Source organism: Prorops nasuta, unplaced genomic scaffold (assembly GCF_024137725.1).
Source record: "Prorops nasuta isolate Cenicafe-Biocafe unplaced genomic scaffold, Cenicafe_Pnas_1.2 PNAS00008, whole genome shotgun sequence".
NCBI lineage: Eukaryota > Metazoa > Arthropoda > Insecta > Hymenoptera > Bethylidae > Prorops > Prorops nasuta.
Genome location: NW_027116805.1, coordinates 279,073 through 303,838, shown reverse-complemented (window position 1 = coordinate 303,838; position 24,766 = coordinate 279,073). Strand labels below are relative to the sequence as shown.

Below are 24,766 nucleotides of genomic sequence, written 5' to 3'. Positions count from 1 at the left end.
TCCACTTTTAATTTACAGCTCTATTTTTCCCCAAATGCAAAATAATACGTTTCACGAGATTAGACCTATAAATTTTATATAAATTAATTACACTTAAATAAATCACAAATTAAATTAAAGTAACATTTTTGCTTTGTTTATAAATTGAGTAATATTTATAGGATGAAGATAGGGGTAGTTTTCGTGTTTTTAATTGATTGGTGTGTTGCCAGTCGGCTTGGCAAGTTGAAATAGTGTGATTTAGCTAGGTAGGATCAACAGAGGCTGGCGACGGTGCATGAATGGAGGATGCAGATTGAATGTCGTGCTTGCAAGCTCGTAACAGCAGCGCAAATGTCCTTAGGCTCATGTACTTCCATCCAAATATTGCACCATCCTTTATGAGAGTGTTCGTATCTCCATGCATGCGTGTATGCGTGCTGCTCTAAAACCCTAAAACGCTTGCTTTGGCTTCTGGCCAAATCTAGATTTGACCGAGAAACAAGGGACGACTTTCAGTAATCGGAATGCAGGCCAAAACCTTGAATTTAACTACGTCACTTGGTCAATATAATTATTTGTATATCTGACCACTGCCATCTTTTTCCTACTCGAATGTGGAAATTATATGTAATTTGCATTTTAATTCAACTTACTTAATAATCATGTACATGCCTGATAATTCAAATCTTGTTCTATGCAATTTGGAAAAATCAATACAATTTCAGTCCATCTATATACGAACCAGAAACTGAGCATTGCCCAATTACCTAATTTCTGTTCTAGTTTGCAATAATAGTCTCTGCTTGCAATGGAGAATAGAGGTAGAAAAAAAATGCTGACAATTGGAAAAGACAGACTGAGAACATTAGGGAGGCTATAGAATGGGTAAAACTGAAAAGGTTAGTTGCAATAGGAAACAGGGTCGTGAGTCAGCTAAGGGAGAGAGAGGGAGGGAAGGAAAAGAAGAAAAATGGTTGCCGGAGAGGAGGGGAAGATGGAGAGTCAAGAGAAGACAGAGAGGAGAAAGAGTATATAGAGGTATAGAGAGTGAGTGAGTGAGTGAGAGTGAGAGAGAGATGAGGAAATCAGAGTTCTAAAAAGCGAGTACGGCTGATTCAGAGGAAATCCCATTGGAGTTCTGCCAAAACTCTTGAGCCTCGGTGGCTTTTCCAGGGAAACCGAATCGTTTTCCGCGAGCCAGAAAGCGCACAGCCGCACAAAGACCAATTCCTCTACCTTTCTCCATACCTTTTAAGTTGCCCTAAAAACGCGCGAGGTGCAACAGTCAGAGGGAGATGCGTCTCTTTTAGATAACGCGCGCTTATCTTTATTTTCAGCCATTTCCGGTTTGTCATACAGTCCACCGCGAACCGTTCGACGATATTTAAACTTAAAATAAGTAACATGTACTCACGCACACACAAGCACATGTACGCGTATTGCTAACATACACATCAAAAATGCAAAGCTCCCCTGACAGATTTATGGGGGTAAAAGGGTGTGTTTTCTGTCTCAATGTGCTTTGCGTTCCCTGGCTGACCACGTGAACCGCAAACACGTGTCACGTGCACGTGCACGCTAAACCACCAGGATCAGCAGTTTTGCGGCTTCTCTCCAAGGATTATCGAGATCCTACCGTCGATTAATTGCTATTCCGGGTAAACAAAAGTGGATACATGTATCTACTCTTATTGATTAAAACTAATAAACTATTTATATTCGACAATTTCTGTTTTATCCTACTTCAGTCTTATTTCGATCCTTTTCCAGAATAATTTCGAATATCCGTGATTCAACGGTAACTTAAATCTAACTAATACCGTGTGGACTTTTTTCAACGTCTCGAATTTTTTGTCTACCAGAGAAAGATCAAATGAACGTAGAATAATATCGGTAAGCTCATTTTCCATGAACGTGACTGGATAATTCCAATGAGGATTGGCTGGCCCATTCGCGATATTTGCGGTAACGATATTCGTTACGGTCCGATGGCTTTTAATTACCACGGCGATCAGCCAATCCCCTTTCGTTGCGCGAACAAAATGGATTTTCATGTTTCAAATGATTGCTGAGAACTTTCATTAACATGACGGATAATTTATTTCGCCCCTTCCAGAAATAAGCTGTTCGACACCTGATTGGTTTTACTACTCATTCAAAATAGGACCTCAAAAGAGCACGAAATTTCCATTGCTCTCAACTTGAAAATCTAGCGAGGTGGGAGAAGAGGAAAATAAAACCGAGAGTGTAATCCTGAGCAGATTTATGTTGCGAAGCCATACCGGTATAGTACTTTTCGACGACTGCAGATAAGCTTATAAGGGAGATTTTTCATCAGCCAAAGGAAAAGTCGAGTAGCTATGAATAAAAGGTGATGGCGTTTCTGTAATGCGATTATTAATTGGTTCATCTTACCGATGGGTATATATTTCATTGAACAGTTGAACAGTTTCCTGCTCGGATTAATTATCCATATCCTCACAATTCAGGTTTCCCTCGGTATATTCATTCGCACTGGTCGATCCGCAGTCTCGATTAAAACGAATAAACAAAAATAATCTATTGATAGATTCCACTTATACTACATTTCCAGCTCGCGTAGGTAATATTTACATATCGAGAATATTACATTCCATTCAGCTTTAACCTCGTTTCATTTCTATTTCTCGTTTCAACAAAATCAAAAGTTTTGACGTTTATTAATTTTCACATTTCATCGTTTTATTTTCAGTAGTACGGTTTGTAATAAATATGACGCACAGTAGCTTAATTGAATGAATAGAGCTGGACGGCGGTTTTATTGAAATAAATATTGAAGTAATACAGTTGGAATAAGAACGAGAACGAAAGGTGGAAAGGTGGGGTGGCTGGAAAAATTTTGAGGTGAATCGATTGATCCAGGAAAGCTTAGAGGGAGGGGATGGGTTGGTTTATATATCGATCCATTGCAAACGAGAACACCGTTGCGGTTGAAAGCAACGGCCGGTAATGGAGTTGTCAAGTCACCGTTCACCATGGGACGTTTACAGGCTCTAAGATGCACAGCTAGAAAAAAAGCCCGCATTATCTTGCCAAGCGTGAAAAATGTTCCACCTACGAAAAACCTCATTTTCTCAAAATCAGCCATGAAAATGCCATTTTAACTAAAATACAAGGCAGTATGAAAAGACAAAAATACCACGCTGCTCCCAGTTGAAAAATATATGTGTATGAAAAAGAGTAAATGTACGTTACAATAAAGATTTTATTATTACTTTCTTATTTGACTGGAAGTTCTGATTAAAGAGTTAGATTACTATTTTAGTGATGCAGGCGGGTTTACTCGAATTTTATTTGATGAAATTCATAGACGTTTTGCAATAATAATGAAATCGTCATGGAGTCAATAAAACGCTGGTTATTTCCAGAGACTGGAAAATGGAATATCGACAGGGATCGTAGGTGGTAGTACCGAACAATTCCGATAATTTCCAAGTGGAGGAGAGTGAAGTGTACCGTTTTGCGAGTTGTCACTCGAGAGATTCCGCCGAGATGCCGCGGACAGCTCGATGGAAAATCGATTTCCGTTTTTACCCGGATAAGCCGTCATTGTTTGCCGTTTCGTACCAGTCATCGATCCCCTCGAAAGTGGAACGACTTTAGCCAAACGCGGAAATAAACGTTCGTTCATCCTTCGACCTCTTTTTCCAAGCTTTTCCCTATCCCTCCCCCCTTATGCTTTGTATCTTTTTGCCCCTCCTCTTTTCTATTTCACCAAAAGCTAAAATCCACGGATAATTTTGTTTTCGCTCATCAGCCTTCGTCTTTTAGCCATCCATCACCTGGAAAGTGTTCCAAAGTAAAAAAAATGCCAATTCATACCTCGATTTCCTTTCGCACTCTTTGCCTTTGTCTGTCTGTCCATGTTTCTATCGCTCTCTCGTTCTCTCTGCTTTTTTTATAATTAAAACTATATAATTCGCTTTTCATTCAATGCACTCAGCTATCGTTCACGATAGGTCTTCATTGTTTGGACTGCCTATTCCAGTCGACACTGACGTCTCTAGCCCAGAAAAAATACACTTTCCCAAATGTTGTAGGAATACAAAGCAGTCCCAAAATAGCTCTCCATGAATTGTAAAAGTAATTATACTCAATTAATCAGTAGTAACAATGAGCTATAATCAGGTGTTTTTCCAATTGAAATTTTCGACAGTAGTCATAGTGAAAATTGATCAGACATTTCAAGGTATTTTATCAATCTTCGAAACGTGTATTTGAATTGAGTAATAAATGTGGAAATTCAAGTACGGATTAACGTATATATAAAAATGGGGAAAAAAGGCTCGTGTTGGTAGTGATGTTCGATGATGGATCGGGAGAAAGAACCTTGTCACAGACTAAGCTGGTGTCGAATAACATTTGAGCAAGAGCGGGACTGAAAGTTGCAGTCTCGATCAATATTTACGCGAGTTCCTGGACTATCCTGGCAGGACTCGACACACTTGCCCCAGGATCGAAGACCGATAAATCAATTTCCTTACTTACCGACGGCGCGTGTCACGCAAGCAAACAAAGAAATACCCCCCAGCGCTCTTACCCCAAAACACCCCCAGGAAACCCAGAATAAATTCCACAACGCAAAATTGCAGGAATCCCCGAAGGAAATTTACTCTCCCCTTCGCCTTAATGCATAACGATTTTTAGTTTGCAGAATCCTTTAAAAAACAATATAATGAACTCGTTGATTTAATCATAAAATTATCCATCCTTTCCCTTCTTTTTTATGGCTATTCAATATTTGCTTGGCAGTTTTCGTTATTTAGTAAAAAAAAGACGCTGTTTAAACAAGAATTACTGAGCTATGGACATTTTTCTTAATTATTGCAAAAGTATCCCAGCAGAGAATTGGATTTTTCAACGAGTTTTGTGGTGTTAAAAAGAAGATGATACAAGAGGATATAAAATTCGATAACAATGGAAGGAGTTGAAGAGAATAAATACCGAGAGAGAGAAAAAAGGAAATTTATCGCAGGTATTTTGACTCTAAGCTTTCGCTGCAAGCTTTTGTAAAAATAAGAGGAGAGTGGGAGAATTTTATTGGTGGGACGCTATCGTGGGAGCTATTTGCAGTTCGTTTCGTAGAAAGTTGTTCTTTGGCCAGAACGATTCGCGACTTCGTCACGTTAGCGCCGCTTGCCGTCTCAGTTTGGTCTGTCATCGGCACGAACGCTTCATAAAGCTCGGGTTTCCCCGGTAAAACGAACCATCACCCTCTGGGTCATCGACCTCCCGCCAAAGGTTTGATACTCTTTGACACGCGGGTGCTTTGTCGCTCTCTTAAAAAAAAGAGCCAAAAAAAGCAAACAATCACCCCTAGGGAAAAACCTGTACGCCACTACCGATGCACAACGAAATCCTTCAATAACATCCCCCCCCCCCCACACACCACTCTACAACTATATACCAATAGAAGTATGAGTCAATTATGAACAATCAAGATGTTAAATACTAAAGCTAGTGTCAGCAGGTGAAATGAAAAGCTTCACATATAAACACTCGTGTACGAAAAAATTGTTGGTAATTTTATAGATAAATAATGGAGGGAATAAGGGTTGGTTTGATTTATTTTTAAGGAAAAAAATAGAAAATAAAGGTGTCAGTTGTATAATTTTGATGGAGGAATTGTACGGAATAAATTATAGAATTGCTACGCTAAATACATATGAAACACACACAATCCTGTATAAACCAAATGATAATACCAAAGCTAGCATCAGCAAGTAAAACGATAAATTTCAAATACAAATACATATATAGATATGAAAAAATATGGCAGATTTATTGATAAACACAAGGGAAGTAACGAAGCTCCGTTTGATTTATTTGTAAGTGAAAAAAATGGTGAGCAAAGGTGTCAGTTGGATAATGTTGGAGGAGGCGTTGAACCGAATGAATGATGGACTTGCTGCAAAGTAGGATTCCCCAGGGAATAGTCCGTGGTTGTCGCTGAGAATAGAAATCAAGGCGCGTAGACGCACTTTATCCGAACGTCTGGGCGAGGTAAAAGGTGGAGGTAGACACAAGGAAGGAACAAGGAAGACATGTTACAGTATTAAAGGGAGAAAAAAAGAAAGAAAAGCTAGCGGAGTAGAATGTGTAGGAGGTGAGAAAGATTAATGAGAAAGGTAAATGAGATAGGAAAGGTGGAAAAACGAGTGTGAGGATGGCAAGGAAGGAAGAAACGCGAGAAAAAAGCAGGAAAGAGTGACAAGAATAAAGAAAAGAGCAAGAGAGGGAATGGAGAAGTAAAAAGGGAGGGAAGAATGAACTGGGAAATATGGAAAAGTGGTAAAAGTTGGAGAGAGTGAAAAATGAGGAAGTGTCGAAAAAAGTGGAAAATAACGAAGAGGTGGGAAAAGTAAAAAACGAAAAAGAGTTGGAAAAGTGAAAGTCAGGAAGAGAAGTAAAGAGTTAGAAGTGGGATAAGATGAGAGAAGAAAAGAGGTAAAGGGAAAGTATCGAACGAAAAGAAAGAAAGAAGAGGCAAAATCGACGTTCCTAAAATATTCGGATCACGTGCTTCCATAACGCGTAGGCGGATATCTCTTTTTTCCTGTTTTCCTCCCATTTCATCCTTCGCAAGGAACGATCGATAGGACAAGCTGCACCAACCCGGAACAGCACGAATATTGCGGCAGACATTAATCCTCTTCCTTTATCATTCCTAACCCCTGTCGTTCATTCTTGTCGAAAAGCTCATTCGCGAATTACCCTCCTAATTCAGAAAAGTATTACGCACCCGAATTAATCCACACGATAAACGCTTTCCTCTAATTCACAAAATATATTACTTCCTTATCAAACGGTTCCAATTACTTCATTTCATTAAACCAAACGTTTCAACGCGCAAAATAGTATTACAATTTATAATATTTTTTTCTTGTTTCAATGAAGAAATTATTGATTTTTATAAATCCATGCGTTAAAAATAACGTAATATATTGCTTCTTTCACCCTGGAGAGGAAAGGGAATGATAAAACGAGCTTGTATTAACGTCAAGTTATTGCATTATACATTTGACGTACAAATGAATGTAGGAAAGCGAATATAAGCATTGGTACACGTGTTTAAGGAGGAACAATGGCAAGCAAGATGATTTGATAGCAGGAAAAAGACATATGAATCCATTTCCTGCTGAATTTCCATTCATTTCTCGATTTGGGATAGATAAAAACTGAAGTTTGTAAGAGAAGAGAGAAAGGAAAAAGGGAAGAAAAAGAGATGAAAGTAATTTATATTCGAGGCAGTCTCGGATGGACCGATATAAATTAGTGTCTGGCGTATCTCTATACAGAGAGAGAGAGAGAGAGAGAGAGGCTAGGGGTAGTTTAGGAGACAGAGAGGGGTTGCAGGGGAAAAACGAAAAGTTTGTCTGCCGATAGGCACAAGAGGGAAGCCCCCGATGACTCATCCACGAATTCCACCCTGAATTTGCTTCTTCCGAATTCCTCCTATCCTCCCCTCCCCCACCCTAATCCCCCTTTCATCCCCTATTCTCATTCTCTCTCAAGAAACGACCGCAATGAGCTCCAATTGCTCCAGGCGCCTAACGTCCTTTCAAATTTTCCAAAATGTATGACTGTACACTCCAAGCATGTGATTGCAAATTAAACTATAATCACACACACCACGCGTTATAATTGTTTTTAAGGAATTTCTGTCGAAAATGATAAATAGTTAGCACTTTGAATATAAAATTCTCGATGTTAGTATAAAAATTTACGAGACAGGCATCAAATGTAAGGTATAAAGCTTAACCTTTAAACACACCATTTATTTTTAAAACAGTTTAAAATTGTAAAAAATTCTTTAAGTAATTTGTTGTACTATATTTGCACTCTCGATTGTAACGTTGTGAAAAGTTATAATTGGTACATAATATATATTTTCTTCTAAGACTACATATGCTATAATAAAATTGCTTGATCAATTGCGACATTCATAATAAATAATCGATGTAATACCTGTCGTTATTATTCGTATTGTATTCATACTGTGTTCTTCTGCATAGAAATAATAGAAGGGAAGAACAAAAATTGATTAACGTTGCTTTCAGTGTGAACGTAGCTTAAAGTAAATATATTTCGTGTCCATAAATCTAAACTTATTGGAAAATTTTTAGACTGCCAGATGAGTACGTTTATTGCAGAGGGATGGATTATGAAATATTCTGGTTTATCGCGACTTTAACGTCAGTATGGGAGGAGTAATAAAAATTTCTACCATTAATTTCAATGCTATTCGTTAACTTGTTTATTGCACCGGTGCATTTACGAGTATGAAATGATATTTGCTGTTCTTATACTCACACACACAAGTTAAATAATAGCGCACACTGGCACACATAGGTAGTAGTATAGTCTTGCATTCACCTGACCTCGTAAAAGCTTCTAACGACGAGCTTTATTCTCACTACGTTCCGAAATTTATGACAGCAACCAGCCGGAGCTATATCACTTCCGACGGTTTGCATCGATATTCTAACCCCTAATGAGAACAAATCCCCCTCCTGTTTTCTTATTAGCAGATAATTACGGTCAATACCAACAGCACAGTTAACGACACGAAATGGAACAGTGAGGAGAATGCAGAAATCAAATAGACGGCCAACACCATTGAAAGATGGCATAAAAATACAAATTTCGTTCTATTCCATGCAAGTTTTTATTATGTGTAGAAGTGGCAATAACGAGAACAGCTTTTACGATTGAAGTGTCGCTGAATATCCTAACGAGTTGATACGACGAAATCTAGTATAACGCATATAGAAAACAATACTGCATAACACCGGATACATCAGTCTTCATAACAGACGCATTTAGCCATGGATTATAGGATTTATGTTGCTTTACTCACTGAGTAACTCGCTTACCTCCCCATTCTCTTTATCTTTCTCTCCAGGTCTCTCTCTCTCTCTCTCTCTCTCTCTCTCTTTCTGTGATATTCACCCATTCTTTTTTCTTCTCTCATACTCCGTTTATCATTTTTCTCTCTGTCGTACGCATACCATCGAAGTCTACCAGGTTTAAAAACAGTTTCTTGGAAATTGAAATTGAAATTGTTACTAAATATTTTAAAAGTCTAATCTTTCATTTAGTCACAATAAGTGTATAAAGAAACAGAAGTATGACTTGATTACACTTGGGAATATTCGCTATATATCTCTGTACCTCTTTCCTCACCCCCTCGTCTTCTCCCTCTCTTCCTCCCTTTATCACTCATCACATTTCTCCAACGTTTCTCTTTTCCTTCAATCTCATCCCCCCTCCCCTCTCTTGTTCATTCTACCCATTCCTCCTTGCAGACATGTGTCACGACAACTTCTCTTCACCCCATTATGCGTTCCTCGCTATACCATTAAAATACCCATAAACTGAAGCACCGAGCGTTAAAATTTATCAAAGCTCTCGTTAAATCGCTTTATGTATACATGCGACGAACGACCAATTGCACCAGAAAAACGATCGAAAGCAAATCGATCAAGTATTTGGATTTAATGGATAATCTCAAGTGAATTAGGTCTTAAACGCACGTGGGATATTTAAAATGGGAATTTTAAGAGATGAGAATTAGAAAAAATCGAAGAATAGAATTGGGAGGGAAGAAGGGATAGCTGTGGGACATACCAAGGGAGTGAGAGGAGATAGTTGGTAGATGGAATTAGGCAAGTTTTCAGAGGTGGGGGTATGACGACGGGGGCAATATCGATGAAAGCCACTTTCACAGCGGTTGATTCCAGGCGGCACGAAAAAGGAAGAAGGAGGAGGAGAGGGATGGAAATGGTGGCTGGCTGGCTGGCTGGCAATTGTCTGCTGATCGGTGGGTCGTTTGCCGAACGTGACATTTCCGGGATCGCTTCCACCCTCTTTCCCGACTGTACTGTGGAGGAACCACCACCCCACCCGTTCATCCAGATCAGCCCCTGCGAACCGCGGCATGTTTACAGAAAGCGTGAAAAAGTTCCGCGAAGCGCCTGGCGTCTCGCGTGTATTTGCACGGAAGGTCCCTGAGAGCTACTCAAAGGGGGTCTTAACGGAGATTCGAGGGATGAAAGATTTGGAAGGGGCTGGGTGGCCTGGCGGAGAGTTCAGTGGAAAGTGAAAGAAGAAATGGACGAGGAAGGAAAATGTTTAATAAAATCTAGAATAGAAATAATGAACAGGTACGGGAAAGGATAAAGCGAGGGAAAGAAATATTAAAGATATGTATAGGGTAAAATAGAGAAAAGTATTAAGAAAAAGAAAAAAAGTAACGCGGTGGGAAAGAATGATACAAGAGCAGGGGAGAAAAGGGAATTGAGGGTGAATAAGGGATTTTAGGGGGCGGAGAAATATTCCGAAGGTCCCGAAACTTCCTCCACGTGAATCACGATTATTAAGTCTGATCCTAGCTCGAGAAACGCCAGCTTTTCACGTACTTAGAAACGACGCTCACACTTTTATCGTCGCTGTAAGAAATTTGGGGTGACGCATAAGTACCTACTGAAGATTTGGAACGTGAACACGGAATCGATTATTACTCGAGCTCTGCTTCTCGAAAGTCACTGCTTAGATGAAATCTGTCAAATTCTTGTTAAACGTGAGAGAAATTGTAGAGACTTTTTGGAGATTTTAATTAAAGAAACTTTAACACGCGGGACGATAAAAAGTAGGGACTTTCGATTTTTCAGATAATTGAGGCCAGTCGGGATTTTCGTAAGTAAAACTAGAGGGAAAACTCTGGCTGGAATGGGATGGAAAATGGCTGGAACATTTTCCTGGGTAAGTTCGATTCCCAACTGTCGTTGAGGGAATAAAAAGCTCGATCGACGTGAAGTTAGTCGTAGGAAGTGGCGCAGGTGCAGCAGCTGCAGTCGTGAAACTTAAATGCGGGGCACGTCTTCCTTCTCCTATCCCCACTACTCACGTACTTTTCTGTAAGCATTGCCAAAGAACACTCACACAAATAATACTGCGGTCTCCTGATTGCAGCGATACATCCACACCAAATCACGATTGACCGTACGTGATCCAGTTTTCTCGCCACTGATGGTTTTATTAAATAGTTTTATAAAGTCCAAGTTGCTAACAAGATTTTTGTAGAAGGATTAAATCGAATAAATAATACAATAACTTAGACAGTCTATAAGGATTTCGTGATTAAAAGCTTAACGATGATTCTTGAAGAAAATTATCTCGATTAATTTTTAATCAGAGAAGTAGTAATATGGAAAATTTAAGGTCTGGGGAGTTTGAAAAATCAAGAAAAAGCTCGGGTTTAATTTCACGCGAGCTACGAGCATCTGCTTAACATCCGGTGGTATAGAAATTAACGCTCCGACTTACTTTTGTTCTTCTCCGAGGAATCTAATTATAAGACTCACCGTTAAAGTTTAATTACAACGCTATCGCAGACTAGGTACCCATGCACCCGTAGCTCTCACGGTAAACTCTATAATGAAGATACACGAGTGGTATGATGATTATTAGATTTCTGAAAAAGATCTAAAAAAAATAAGAGAATTCAGAAGTTTTTAAAGGAAAAATATTTTCAGTTTCTGTTAGCATTTTTTGTTTACAGTATGCAAAAGTTTATTTAGAAAATTCTGGAAAATTCCTCATTTACTTTTCTATAGTTTTTAAGTATTAGGGATAGGGGACAATATGTAGTTCTAGTTGGCAAGCAGATAAACGAGTGTACGTTTATCAGTGTCCAAGGGTCAGCGGAATCCTTCCAAACAAAATATATCCAGTTTAATCCGGGTACAGGATTACCGCAAAGGCGTTTATATTGATTAGGGAAACACAACACTGTCATTTCCCTCCAGGTAAATGGGATATCTGGAAGATGGTTGTATGAAAATTGAGGAAAATCCGGTGAAAAGCGTGAAAGGAGCATGGGCAAACAAAAGAAGTCGAAAGGATGTGAGTTGTAAGAGAATATATTTGAGTAGAGCACAAAAACTTTAAAAGAAAACTGGGGAAAATTCTTGAACATGTTGAGACAAATGAGAAACTAGAAAAATGAGAAAAATGGAAAATGTAAAATGAGAAATAAGTTTAATAGGGAGAGAATTTGTTCTGTCCAGTCTTGAAATGGATGTTTTGCGGCATCCCATGTTATCCTTCAGGATTGGACAGATCTGTTGTAACGCTCCAGGACGTTCGCGTTCCCGGCGATTAAACAGGAATGCTCGCAGAAACTGGATATTCTGCGCACAGTCCACAAATCTTTCATTAAAATTCCGCGTGCTAAGCGGTAATTAAGAAAACTTGATTGCGCTAATTTCGTGCATAATTGAACAATCAATGAAATTTATACTAATTTAACTCATTTGTGGCCATATAATATTTTTCTCGATTAATCTGTATACAAATTTCGTATGTTTTAAGCAAATTGAGACATTACCCAAGATTGGTGGAAAGGAGTTAAGGCCACTCCCGTGTCTTAATGAAATCCTGTATTCCAGTCGATTGAACTAATACCATTTAGCCCCCTCGCGTTTCCATGCCAGATAGGCTAAAGCTTTGCTCGCGTATAGTTTCCGGATAATTGCATACAGGCTCCGTACACTTAGGTTGGAGGCATGCTGGAAACTTGTCGATAGATCGATATATGCTTGTCAATTTGTGGGGAAATAAACTGAATTAACCTATGAACCTTCCTCAAACGTCATACGAGGATTTGCGTGATCCAATGGGCTCGAATCAACAAGTTGTGTAAGGAACAATCAGTAAACAGGAAAGAAAAAAGTGTAGGCTGAGAAGGAAAGTGGTTAAAAAAAAGAATCAACAGCTTCGGGGAAAAGTGAAGAAAAATCGATGAAAAACAATGGATTAAGGGAAAAGTCCAGTGGAAATAATCGATTAAGGAAAGGGGTTGGAGCGAGCGTGGTGTAAGGGTGAAAAGGAAGTTTGATAACGTATAGATTTATAAAGGAAGGTCCGAGGATCCATCAGGCGTAGGTGTCCTCGTACAGCGTAGGATATCAGAGAGGGGCGATGCTCAATATAAAGGACGACAATAGGGTGGGTGGTGGGGAATGGAGGGAAGAGAGGAAGAGGGCAAGAGAGTGGAGATTCGCAAAGTGGTGGTGTGTCCTCTGAAGCAACCCATTTCAGGGAAAACCCCTTTCCCCTTGCGTTCAATCAATATCCGATGGCGCACACTGTTTAAACGGATCCAGCAGGACACCACCACCCCTTTCCTTTATACTGGTCTCCTTCTATCATACTATCAGCTTCTCTCTCTTTCCCTCTCTTGCTTTCTAACACACGTATACCCATTATACCCGTCTATCCTTTTCTGATACCCAGATTTTCTACGAGAGAAAGATCGGTCTCTCTCATTCTCTACCACTCTCTCGTCCTCTTCTACCAGCAAGCTATCTCTCACTTATCCTTTACTCCCCGTCCGAGTCTCTTATCCTAGGAAACGTTCGGTGTTTCTCCTTTCAGCCAGCTGTCCTCCTTCAAAACACGCTCATCCTCTTGTAAACCCGGCCATAGCAGCCCCGATCAACCCTCACGCTATCCGCCCTACTTTACTTATCTCTGACACCCTCTACATTAATCGCTCCGTCCTTACCCACCCCTGCCATCCCTTCCATCCCTATCTGTATCGTCCAGTAAATAAACCTCCACGTATCCTCAACTTATACAAGCATCTTTTATGCGCCTAACACTCTTACACTCATTTTACCCTTTTTAACATTTATCCTATTATTTTTTTCTTAATCACTACACTGTCTTTTATGTTTAATATTTTAATTGATCCAAGTGAACTCTAAGTGCATTGATTCTGAGTAGATAAAGCGTTAATAGATTATATATAGATTATTCTTAATGTTCGTGGAAAACTTGTAAATGAATGTGACTCGTTCAGTTTGTAAAATAAAATTTACTAGACTTTCCTATCTCGCTCCTGTTGTAAGTCATAAAATTCGCATTAAATGCCTGGGGGTTGAATACACTCGACTGTGGGAATGCGTGAAAATTACGCACGCGATATTCGAGTAAATAATCGACCACGACAATAAACCTATGCAGTTGTTATCTTTCTCGAATAATAATACTTAATTTCTACTTTATAAACTTTACCGATGTATGTGATTTTCTTAATATCTTTTTCTTGCTCTTTAGCAACGATAAATAATGGTTTTCGTTAATGTAACGGAATAAATCAAAGACGTCAAAATAATTTTTATGGAAAATTCAAGCTTGATGCTTTTCCGAGTGTTTGCACATGGGGTAAAATTTGGTAAATGAAAGGAAATAAGAAACACATACAGGTGCAGATATGAATAATACTTATTATAGACAGGAATATAGTTGTGGTAGTGTCCTATGTGCTAGCACACGTGATGTTATAAACGGGCAAAACTGCACGTGACAGCTTAAGCGAGCAGTGACAATCTCGTCTGGAACTTTAACCGGTGTTATACGATATTTAGAATGACGTTCGAATATCCGTCCGACCCTTTTCATTCCCGGAATTAACGTCGTAATACTGGAAAACTTCGGATTCAGAATAAACCAGATCCGCCGATGGAAAACTGCAAGAAAAACAGCCTGGAAAATTTAGCTTTCCCGAGTAATTAAGGTATATTCTATTCTATATTTATGGACGATCACTAATAAAATGTCCAAAATAATCACCCTTTTACCTACTTATTCACTCATTTCCCACGAAAATACGAACTTTTCAACTGAAATTTTACTCATCGGAAAATTTAAATGAAAATGCGAATTTCGTCAAATTATTTAGTGAAAACTGAACAAATGCATTAATATTCAGGAATAATTTAGCAGTAAGAATTTCGTGCTTTCTGATTGGGGTCTTATCGTTCGTTACTGCTTTCAAATTTGTAGTCCAATAAAGAATCGTAGTTAGATTTGTGGTATATCTGTTGGGATTATCGTAATCCTATAGATAACAGTGGGCAGGGTCTGCACTTGTAATAGGGATGCACTCATCTGTTTCGACTATTCTCTCTCCTATTATTTGATTTATCGTCAGGCTTCCCCGATCTGATTAACTTGTCGTTGGAAAATCCCAGCAACTTTGTACACAAACTTGAAATTGTACTCCCGTAGTAGATAAGCTTGCTAATAAACCAGAGGTCTGTTTTCATAGCTTAAACTTTCTGTACTTTCCATTCAAAGTGTTATGTTTCCAGTAATTATGAATGTGACCTTAGATTAAACATAAAAGCGTAAATAAATTTGATACACGAAAAACAAAAACTAAGAAAAACATGATAACATGTATTAAAGCTTTTGCGAAGCTTTTAATAGGCTTACTCAATGCATCGTTATGCGTGTATTGGTTAGACGAGCATTAAACGTACGTGGAATTGGTGATAGTCCACGATCAATAGGAAGATAACGAGAATCGTTTATAATCCATGACGTATTAATCGAACGAGCTAAACAGATTCCCGCGAGCAACAACAGTTTGACGTAGCAACGATAATGGGTTTGTCGAGTAATCTCGTAATCGAATTGAATATTCCACGGAATGGAAGTCTGACAGTCCTGAATCGGTGTGATTCGGCTAGAATCGGATTTTTCCGCGTTAATCCGAAAACCTCTATATCGCCTTTGCAACCGTTCCAAGTTTCACTCTGTCAATTAACAAAATATTGCTGTCAAATTATTATTAATGTTCTCTTAATTTAGCAATCTTCATGGGCTAAGGCTATTTTTAACTATGTAAAAATTACAATAATTTCCGGTATCAAATTGGCACATTATTACTTATTATAATACATTTAATAATTATTAATTCAAAGGTCTGACAGACTGAACTGATTTTAGAGTGTAAGAAATATTAGATTTTGTATCGAGTCTATTGATCGACGAATAATTATATCGAAAAATGGTGAAAATTGATGCTATTGAAAGTTTTTCAAATTGGATTCTCGCTGCTTCAGGGCTTTTCGAATTTACCTTGCGAGAGTATATTAAAATTAGAGGGTATACATGTACATTCAGTGATAGGCAATTATCGTCTATCTGCCAGTGAGAAGCGCGAGTCGCGAGAAAGGAACTGACATCCGGTTCGCCAGTGACACGTGATGTGATTTGTTCCCTCGCTCATCCCCTTCCACCCTCATTCCCCCTTAGCCTTCATCTTCGCTATTCCTCATGGACTTTGAGCGAATCCCAACACGTGATACTTTTCCATTTCCTTTCCAGTGTAACCCTCAACCAAACCTAACCAGATTTATCAATTTTCAACCGAAATTTAAACAAAATTATAACATTTTGTTTGATCACGATTCTATTGAAACTGTTAACGTAATTTTCATAATCCTGCAAGCTTTGAATTATTTGTTCATTAGTAGACATTATGGACTTTGGATGTGGTAGATTTGAGAGGCACTGGATTGAAAGAGGAAAAGTGGAGGTGCGTCGGAGTAAACGCATATTTTTTTACGGAGCATTAAAGGGGATCTGGTCGAGTTACACCGTGGATTATCCAGTAGGGCTCTCAGTGCTCGTGCCTGAGTAACATTCGTCATTCCAGATCGCATCGCATGGCTGACTTCGCGACCTCGACTTTAATTTCTTCGTTCCCGTGTATAATATTGAAATTATCCAACCTCAACCAATCCACGATTCATGTCTTGTCGAAAATGAAATCGGAAATCTGATTACGTAAATTTTCCCATTTGTGATTTTCCAGGAAAAGCGGAGGAAAATCCGGAAAACTGACGTAATATCTACGAGAAATAAATCAGGAAATTCGCTAAAAATTAAATCGACTTTAACCGGCAGTTGTATATATGAGAGGGCTGTATGAAATAATAAATAGAAAATTTGATAGTCGAGAAAGTTTGAAGATTCGATAGAAATTATGGGAGTTTTCCAGAAAGGGGGATGATTTTTGTGTATTTGGCAATATTAGACATCCTGTCAGAAGTTTCAAGTTTCTCGCGTTTGGAAATTCGCGTCTGGACAGACAAGTTTCTCGCGCGTGGGCCAATATAACGTCTGCGTTGCATCGATATTCGATAATCGCCATGCTGCGCGGCCCATTTTCTACCTTGTCCGCATTTTCTCTATCTATTGGACATACCTCCTCCTTACTTTGCTCTATATCTCTTCTTCCTTTACCTCTGATCTGCCTTCCCTTGCCCTTTTATTCCTCCACCCCATCCCTTGGGATCCCATTGCATCAGAGATGCACTCGGGAAATGCATTCCTATCTCCACCTTAAAATACTAACTTCCCTTTTCATACGATCCAGCGAATTCCCATCTCCCATAGCTCTTCCACAAAGATTTCTGGCTCATGCATATATTTTGAGAAATTGCTAGGAAAAAACGATACGAGAATAGTTTACTACATCGCTCCAGAAGAACGTAGACTTTTTTCTATCGAGTTTCTATTCAGCATAACGCAAACTTCTCATATTTTACTATTTCTCATCATTGGAAATTTCTTTCTCATGGTAATTTCCATTTCAACGTGTTATTGTAATTTTTCGGTAGAAGCAATATTTCCAGCAATATATTCTCTATCTTTAGTTCCAATATCTTCGGTCGAGCTCAATTTATTCTTTGTTAACTATACAAAAATTTCATTCTTAAACAAAATTGTGATCGAATGGGTTTAGATTTAATTTTTCTCTTAATTTTTAGAAAATAGAAAAGAGAAAAGTGTTACTGACAGCATCCAAAAGAAGGACGTTTCTTTATCATGTCATTACATTTTGGGATTTTACTATGCAAAATTATTCGGTGGACCGTGAAGGCAGTCGGGAAACGTATTCTTATCTCTCTTAAAGAATACTCTGCACAACTTTTCTTTTTTTATGTACAAGCCAACGAATTCATGTCTCAATATTTTCTAAAGATATTTTCATACATATACAGACTTCATGAATTTGTTTAGAAAACTTGCGTTACCTTTTATATAACAATAGAAAAAAGGAATTCGTACTACTTATTCTTAAAATAAATGAATTTATTTAAAAAATCAAAATAATTATTTTCTATTATGCTGTATCAACATTATCATCAGTTGATTTTAAAATTTAAATCCACATAAGTTTTTGATAAGAAATTTGACAAAAAAATTAGCTCCATGTGAGGAATCCAGTGCTGACTATAGAGCAAATCAAGTCTAAAAATACTTTATTTGCTGAGTAAGCAGTGAGAGGCATTTCTAATGCTTTTGCCGGAAGATCGACCGATTTAGATGTTCAGGGTGGCAGGAACAAAAGAAAACAGACAGTTCAGAGTCTAAGAATGAACACTGTGCGAGCTGCTTTAGTTTATAAATAACTGGCCCGGTTCAAATTTGTACAATTTTGTTTCAGCTGACCAGAATTTTTGTTATGAAAAAATGAGCAATTTATCAATTATTTTTATATGATTACTCTATGAACGAATTTATCTAAATTTGTATTAAGACTGATCCAATGGAAAAAATTAAAATATATAGAAGTTTTAAATTTATATAAAATTTTGGTTTCTATTTTCATATAATAGGTTAGCTACACCACTGTAAAGCCTCAGATAAATTATGACGATTGGTTTTCGAGAAGTTAGGTAATTAAGTGCGTGTACTTAATTGGAAATTATAGTGTTTCGTGCTACAATTGAATTTTCGGTTTTAACTGGCCTGATAATGATAGACATGCGTTTGACTAGCCGGGAAATGGCCAGATGTTATGTTAACGATAGCTATGATTTCAACTTAACACAGAATTTCCCATCCGACTTTTTCTCCAAGACCGGGAAAGGTTCCGAATAAGATATGGAATTCTTAACGACGAGCTAGCTTGATCGTAAAAATTCAGAAAATACAATCGAAAGATTCCCATTTTCTCTCTGTTCTACCTAAAATCTTTTTCTTTAGCCTTATACTATATACAGTGAAAAACGAACACACGCGGAAATGAAATTCTTTTTTTGTTAAACAAAAATTACTATAGAGCACAATTTATCTTTCATTATCATTTTATAGTTATAAAATTATGTGCATGATAAAGTAATAAATTATAAATATATAAAATAATCTTACAAAAATATTAATTAAATATAATTGAATTTTCAGTTAAACAATGATTTACTACAAGAATTCATTTAAAAATTTCTACTCCAGGTTGAAGTATCTAAAGAGATTGACTGAACTTAGGTTTTCATTCTAAATATTTTCTTTTCAGAGACTATACTACCTTGCCTTTTGATCAAATTTAACGAAAGAAAAATAATTTTCACTTACCGGGAAAGCAGCTCGTCTATTATCGTTAATTGTGGAAATCTGGAAAATAAACAAGAAAGTAATTAGATTAGAGGGAAAAAAGAAAATAAAATGTGTGTGTGTGTGTGTGTGTGAAAATAAAAATGAAAGTGCAACTTGTAATCTGCAGTTAGATGGTTGTTTGACAGAAAGTAGAATCATTGTGATCATACAAGCAATCGGATAATGATCGAAGCCCCTGATAGATCATTTGTCCTTCTTGTTCGCCAACTCTCATTTGAATCCGCAATTGTTTTCTACGCTTCTGCCACCATGCCGTACCGTGCCGTACCAAGCCATACCGCGCCATGTTATACCCTTCATGAATATTTATAAGTCAACGTGCAGCAAGTTAATTGTATCGGCAAACCTATCCGCATAATATAAATTTATAAACCGAAGATGATTTGCATATCGATCTATCTGTGTCTCTTCTCCATTCACTATTCTTCACCCTCCCTTCCAACCACCCGGTCACTCTTTCTCTCTGCATGTATATATATATTTTTTTTATTTATATAATTTTTCTTCTTCGTAACAATGTACTCTCTGATTTCTATAAGACTATCTATATACTGCTTTCAGTACATAATTGAATGAGTTGTACATGTGCATTAAGAAATTGCTGCTCTATCATACTACTCTCCTTCTCACATACCCTTTTTCTAGAGATTTCTGTTTCTCTATCTTTTTCTTCTCACTCCCTTTTCCTGTCTCTGACAAATCTGCTTCTCTCCTGAATTTTCATCCAGTACACCAAACGAAATTATATCACACTCTACAAACGTCGCAGGAAAAAGACCCCAAGAGAAAAATTTTTCCTTCACACTTTACGTATGAAAATCTACTTTTCAGCATAAAAAAATGGACAAGCAATAAGACTGTTGAAAAGATTGCTTTTTGCAAGTTCTTAAGAATAAAATATGTTTTTAATATTATACCAGAGCAGGAGTTTCGAGTCATGAATGATATGGACGAGAAAAACGGAGTTCCTCATATCTAAGATAATTCAGTGCGGTATCGCTGCACGCAGGATCCACCCCGTGGAAAATATATTCGGTCGTTTCTCCTCGTTTTCTCTCTCAGCCCCTTCCACCGTAAGAGTATATAGTTCGTACCTCGCTATTTATTCTTTTCACGACAGTTTCATTGCACGTTGCCTACGAATGCTTTATGAATATTTATTTTAAGCTTTGGCACAAGTTAATCACCGGGGAAAAAACGATTTACCCTTGCAACCTAAACTCTGCACAGATTAGACTTTGTCTTTGAAATATCCCCTTTATCACACAGAATTAATTTACAGTTTCTAACGTTCACCAATCAATAATTCTTTCTCCGTTCTAAATAAACTCTAGACAATTTTCTATTTTGATTTTTACCTTAGTGTTGTCATTTTATTGTTACTATCATATATATATATCAACTGCTGTATCAAATTATTTCAATATTACAGCGATTTTATATAATATTTAAATTTATTTACTTCTGTCAATTTCATCCAATAAATTTTGTAATGTTTTTTATGGAAAAAAGGAATACGAGAATCCATTTGATAGGAGTAATTAGTGTTTCCAAGATGATAGAACGTTTAATCAAGAAATTTCGAATGCTCGCCCTTGGAAGTGATTCGCGAACTGCTAAATAAGTTGGAATAGTCCCGTCACGATGCGTTTCTGTCCTGTCTGTCTCCTTCGTCCTCGCATCAGTTTAATCAGTCGCGCAGAATTCCTACTAACGATTCCATTCGTCTGCCAGCAAACGTTTCATTAACCCTCTCGCCGTATTTGCCAACTCGATTTCAAACTAGATATGAAATTATACTTGATAAATTCATCCTCGCTGAATCATTGCTTTCGTTCCAGTGTCAATCTGACCAGTGATACTCCCTATAAAACTTTCTCAAAAACCTATTTATATATTTTAAATGTTTCATCATTGATTAAGAATTATATATCCTGTCGAACCTTTAAATCTATATTTATAAAATGATTCACTATGAAATTTAATTACATAACATTGGTGTTTGAAAGTCTAAATTAATAAGGTTAATAAAAACTGTACTGCAGATTTAAGGGATGATGTTCTATGAATTTAAAGATTAGCCAGTTTAAAGAGAATTTAAATGGAGTTTAACGGTATGGTCGAAATAGTTTCTTTTTCCCTTTTATCTTCAAAGTTTGTTGTGTTTTACATTTGAAAGGAAACCTCGAAAGCTCCCCTTTCCCTTCCCTAATCTTAATTTCCTTTTCCCTTATGAAAACTGTTAAGGAATTTGGCCAAAGAACTTTGGGGGCAAAAGTAGACAAATCGATAGTCGAGCCAAAAAGGTTATCAAAAATCGATTTTCACTAATGAAATTCGTAGCTTCTGTTTAACTTTACGCCCCGCAAGCTCGAAAAGCTCCCGATCAGTCTTGATTAATTTTTCCATTGGGGGATGGAAAAGCTTCGTTCATCTCCCCATCCCTCTCAAGGTTTGAAAAGGGTTTGAAAAATGGAGGAAAAGCTGCCAGGAACAAGCCAGTATTCGAAATTGATGACGAATCCCCAGAGGGAATTTTTCGTTTTTCACTTTTTTCACCCTTTGACCCAGAGCTCCTGTCACCCGTCCGACTTCTATGGAAAATTTTGGTCTCTCAACGATTTGTCGTCCACCTAACAAGGAGAAAGGTTTGTCCACTCGTTAAGTTAGATAAATTAGATTTCTATAGCCAGCCAAAAGTATTAAACCATACCTTTCAGTTTTTTCAATGTATTAATATAATTACGGTATCAGTTTACGAAAGAAATTTAAAAATTGTTTGAACAAGAGGAATTAAATTCATTGTTAATTACTCCAAGAAATTATATTATTTTAAAAAAAAGTTGGTAAATGAATCATCGAAGAAGTTTATGCGAGACTAATGTTGAGTATGCTATCTGATAGTTTGACGTTAAGATTAAACTTGTGTTTCGTGACCAGAAACGATTTCATTCAGTCTTGGTAAAAAAACAGAAAGATAAGTCACTTTCTGAATTGACCGAGTAGCTTCTTGCACGTGAGAGACAGTGAGCTATAAATTGAACTGAGAACAGTCTAATCACTAAAGATTACAAACTATAAATTTATGTTACTTGAAGCTTAACTATTCAATTAATTAAAGGGTATAAGATCAGCTCAACATTAGAAATAATTACAATACTCTGAGCTCTATAGCTAGACATTTTGAAGTGACAAGTGGATGTAACTAAACGATGTAGCAGTTTAAAGTAAAACGCATTAAAGTTTGAAGTTTTTGATACGGGAAATTGTTTACAATAGAGATTTGAGGTTTAATTAGACGATTTTCTCAAGTTGCCGCTACAATCATCAGACTGAAGTGGGGATTATCTCATTTTTTATGAGCTTTGTGGTAAGAGGGTTTAATGCTTTCATGGAGTTTAATGGTGAAGAAATATCGTCTGTTTCGTATCTCGTTGACAGTGAAGTTAAGCCGTGCTTTCGTGACAAGGAACAATTTCGTTCTATAGTGTTGTAACGCGAGAACGTCCTGACAGGACTGGAAGCAACTAATCTGTCCAAGTGGGCACAGAGAGACCACTAGAATATCCGAAAAAAAAACCTCGAATATCAACAGAAACATTCACCACTGCCTAACACTTTTCACGCAGCTTTTTTATCGTTAATCTCTTTCGCTTTTCATTACTTCAAATTCTTTGTACTTTTATTGAAAAACATTACAAGGAGATCTCCAAATATAACTAAAAATGACGCTATTATTTAAGAGTACCAAAAAGAGAAATACGAATGTCTTCTATTAAAAGAAATTTATACCTTTGTTTTATTGGAGTCTTGATTACAATACTCATTGGAGGGGGTAAGAAAGATAAAATTGGAGAGATCAAAAGTCTCTCGTAAAGCAACGCCGTAAAAGAAATCCCCGACTAACTACGTAAAAAGTGTCTTATTTTTAAGCAGACGAGAAAATAAAGACGAATTTTCTGTACATATAAAAGAATATTGTTTGATTATACCGATTTTATTACAGTATGTGAAAAAGATCAGATTCAACATATCAAATGTCTCACGTAGAAACATTTATATCCTACTCTGGCTTCGTTTTATCGTTAGTTTGACGCGAAAAAAATTCAAGGTTTTTTTATGTTCGGAAAAATTCCACTTTATGGTTAACACGTTTTTCGTAGATGTGACGATAGAAATTTCATGTTTGAGTTTCTATATACCCATTGAAATTGAGGCTGGACTCGGTTTACCTTCCGGCGCGGATTAGCGACCACTCACTTCCGGTCCGAGGGTGACTTTGCAATTTGCCTTTGCCGCGAAGTCTTAAGAAAAAGGGGGGTGGGTGAGAGGGGGGATGCAATCACTTTGGGATTTTATTCGGGATTACCATGAAAGAGGATGGAAAGGAAAGAGAAAAAAGAAAAACTTCACCCCCCCCCCCCCACCCTTGAAAACTACCCTGATCGCGAAGGATTAAATGGAGACCAAGTCCGGCAAAGTCTTACCCCTCCACTCCCCTCTCCACGACCAACCCCCTTTTACAAACCTTCGCATCCTTACCTTTCTCCTACAAGACTTCCTATATATTTCATCCCCCTCTGACGGAGAACTTTATATCCGCGACGAGGCGAAACTTGAATATCAGGAAGCTCGTAAAAATCTACGGATAATTCCTGAAAGTTTCGCGAAATAAACTGCAAATGCGAGATTGTAATTTCCTCTGCGTTTTATCTGAAAAATTCAGCTGATTCTCTTAGGTGCTATCAATAATCCAGTAATTTTATACTTTTGAAAGAATTTACACCTCCTCGTCTTCTTCGAACGATGATAATTCTGCAAATCGAATGTTTCGCTCGGTCAAGGTGCTGATTGGATTACGCTGGTAATACGTGAAAAACTTTCACCGTATCGACTTTCTGCAGGGATCGGTGGGCATAAATTGGATTAGGGAAATTGGATTTTATCAATGGGTCAGAACTTGCCATTTCTGGGCAAAGTGAAAACCTAAGAATATTCAGTTTTGATGAATGAGCTAACTTGGAAATATATTTAGTACACGTTTATTCGAGTCTTTTAAAGTATAGTTTTCTTAAAAAGTTTAAATCTACTAGGATTTATTGTTAGTACATTTTGTTTGTCCCAAAGGTATAATACGAGACAATAATAATAAAGCGAAAAAGAGAAAATATGTAGTAATAATTTAGAGAGAGAGAGAGAGAGAGAGAGAGAGAATTGTGCCTTTCTTTCAGTTTAATTTTAGGTGGTTGTAGCTGCTTTCAGTTTCGTTTATGTCTGGGCAGTGTTCGAGAGTCGTTTGCCATGTGGAATGATCAGGGACCAAAACTTGTTTGGCCAAAGCCCATACCAAGCCATTTTACACTACGCTACGAAATCCCATGCCGTACGTATCAAACTATATATATAGGATAGGGAAGAGATAGAAAAAGAAACGTTTCACCAGAACTTTCTTAGTTCTCTTCTCTTTACATTTTATTTTTTCTTT

At 37.4% G+C, this 24,766-nt stretch overlaps 1 protein-coding gene across 6 annotated transcripts in view; it reads right to left on the bottom strand.

Annotated features, from left to right (window-relative positions):
* Positions 1 to 24,766, bottom strand: part of tinc (tincar) — a 104,175-nt gene that overhangs the window by 48,470 nt on the left and 30,939 nt on the right. For all 6 annotated transcript variants that reach the window (XM_066730180.1, XM_066730184.1, XM_066730183.1 and 3 more), the window contains one exon: positions 19,240 to 19,278. The gene's annotated coding sequence lies outside the window, so the exon portion shown is untranslated. The remainder of the gene's footprint in view (positions 1 to 19,239; positions 19,279 to 24,766) is intronic.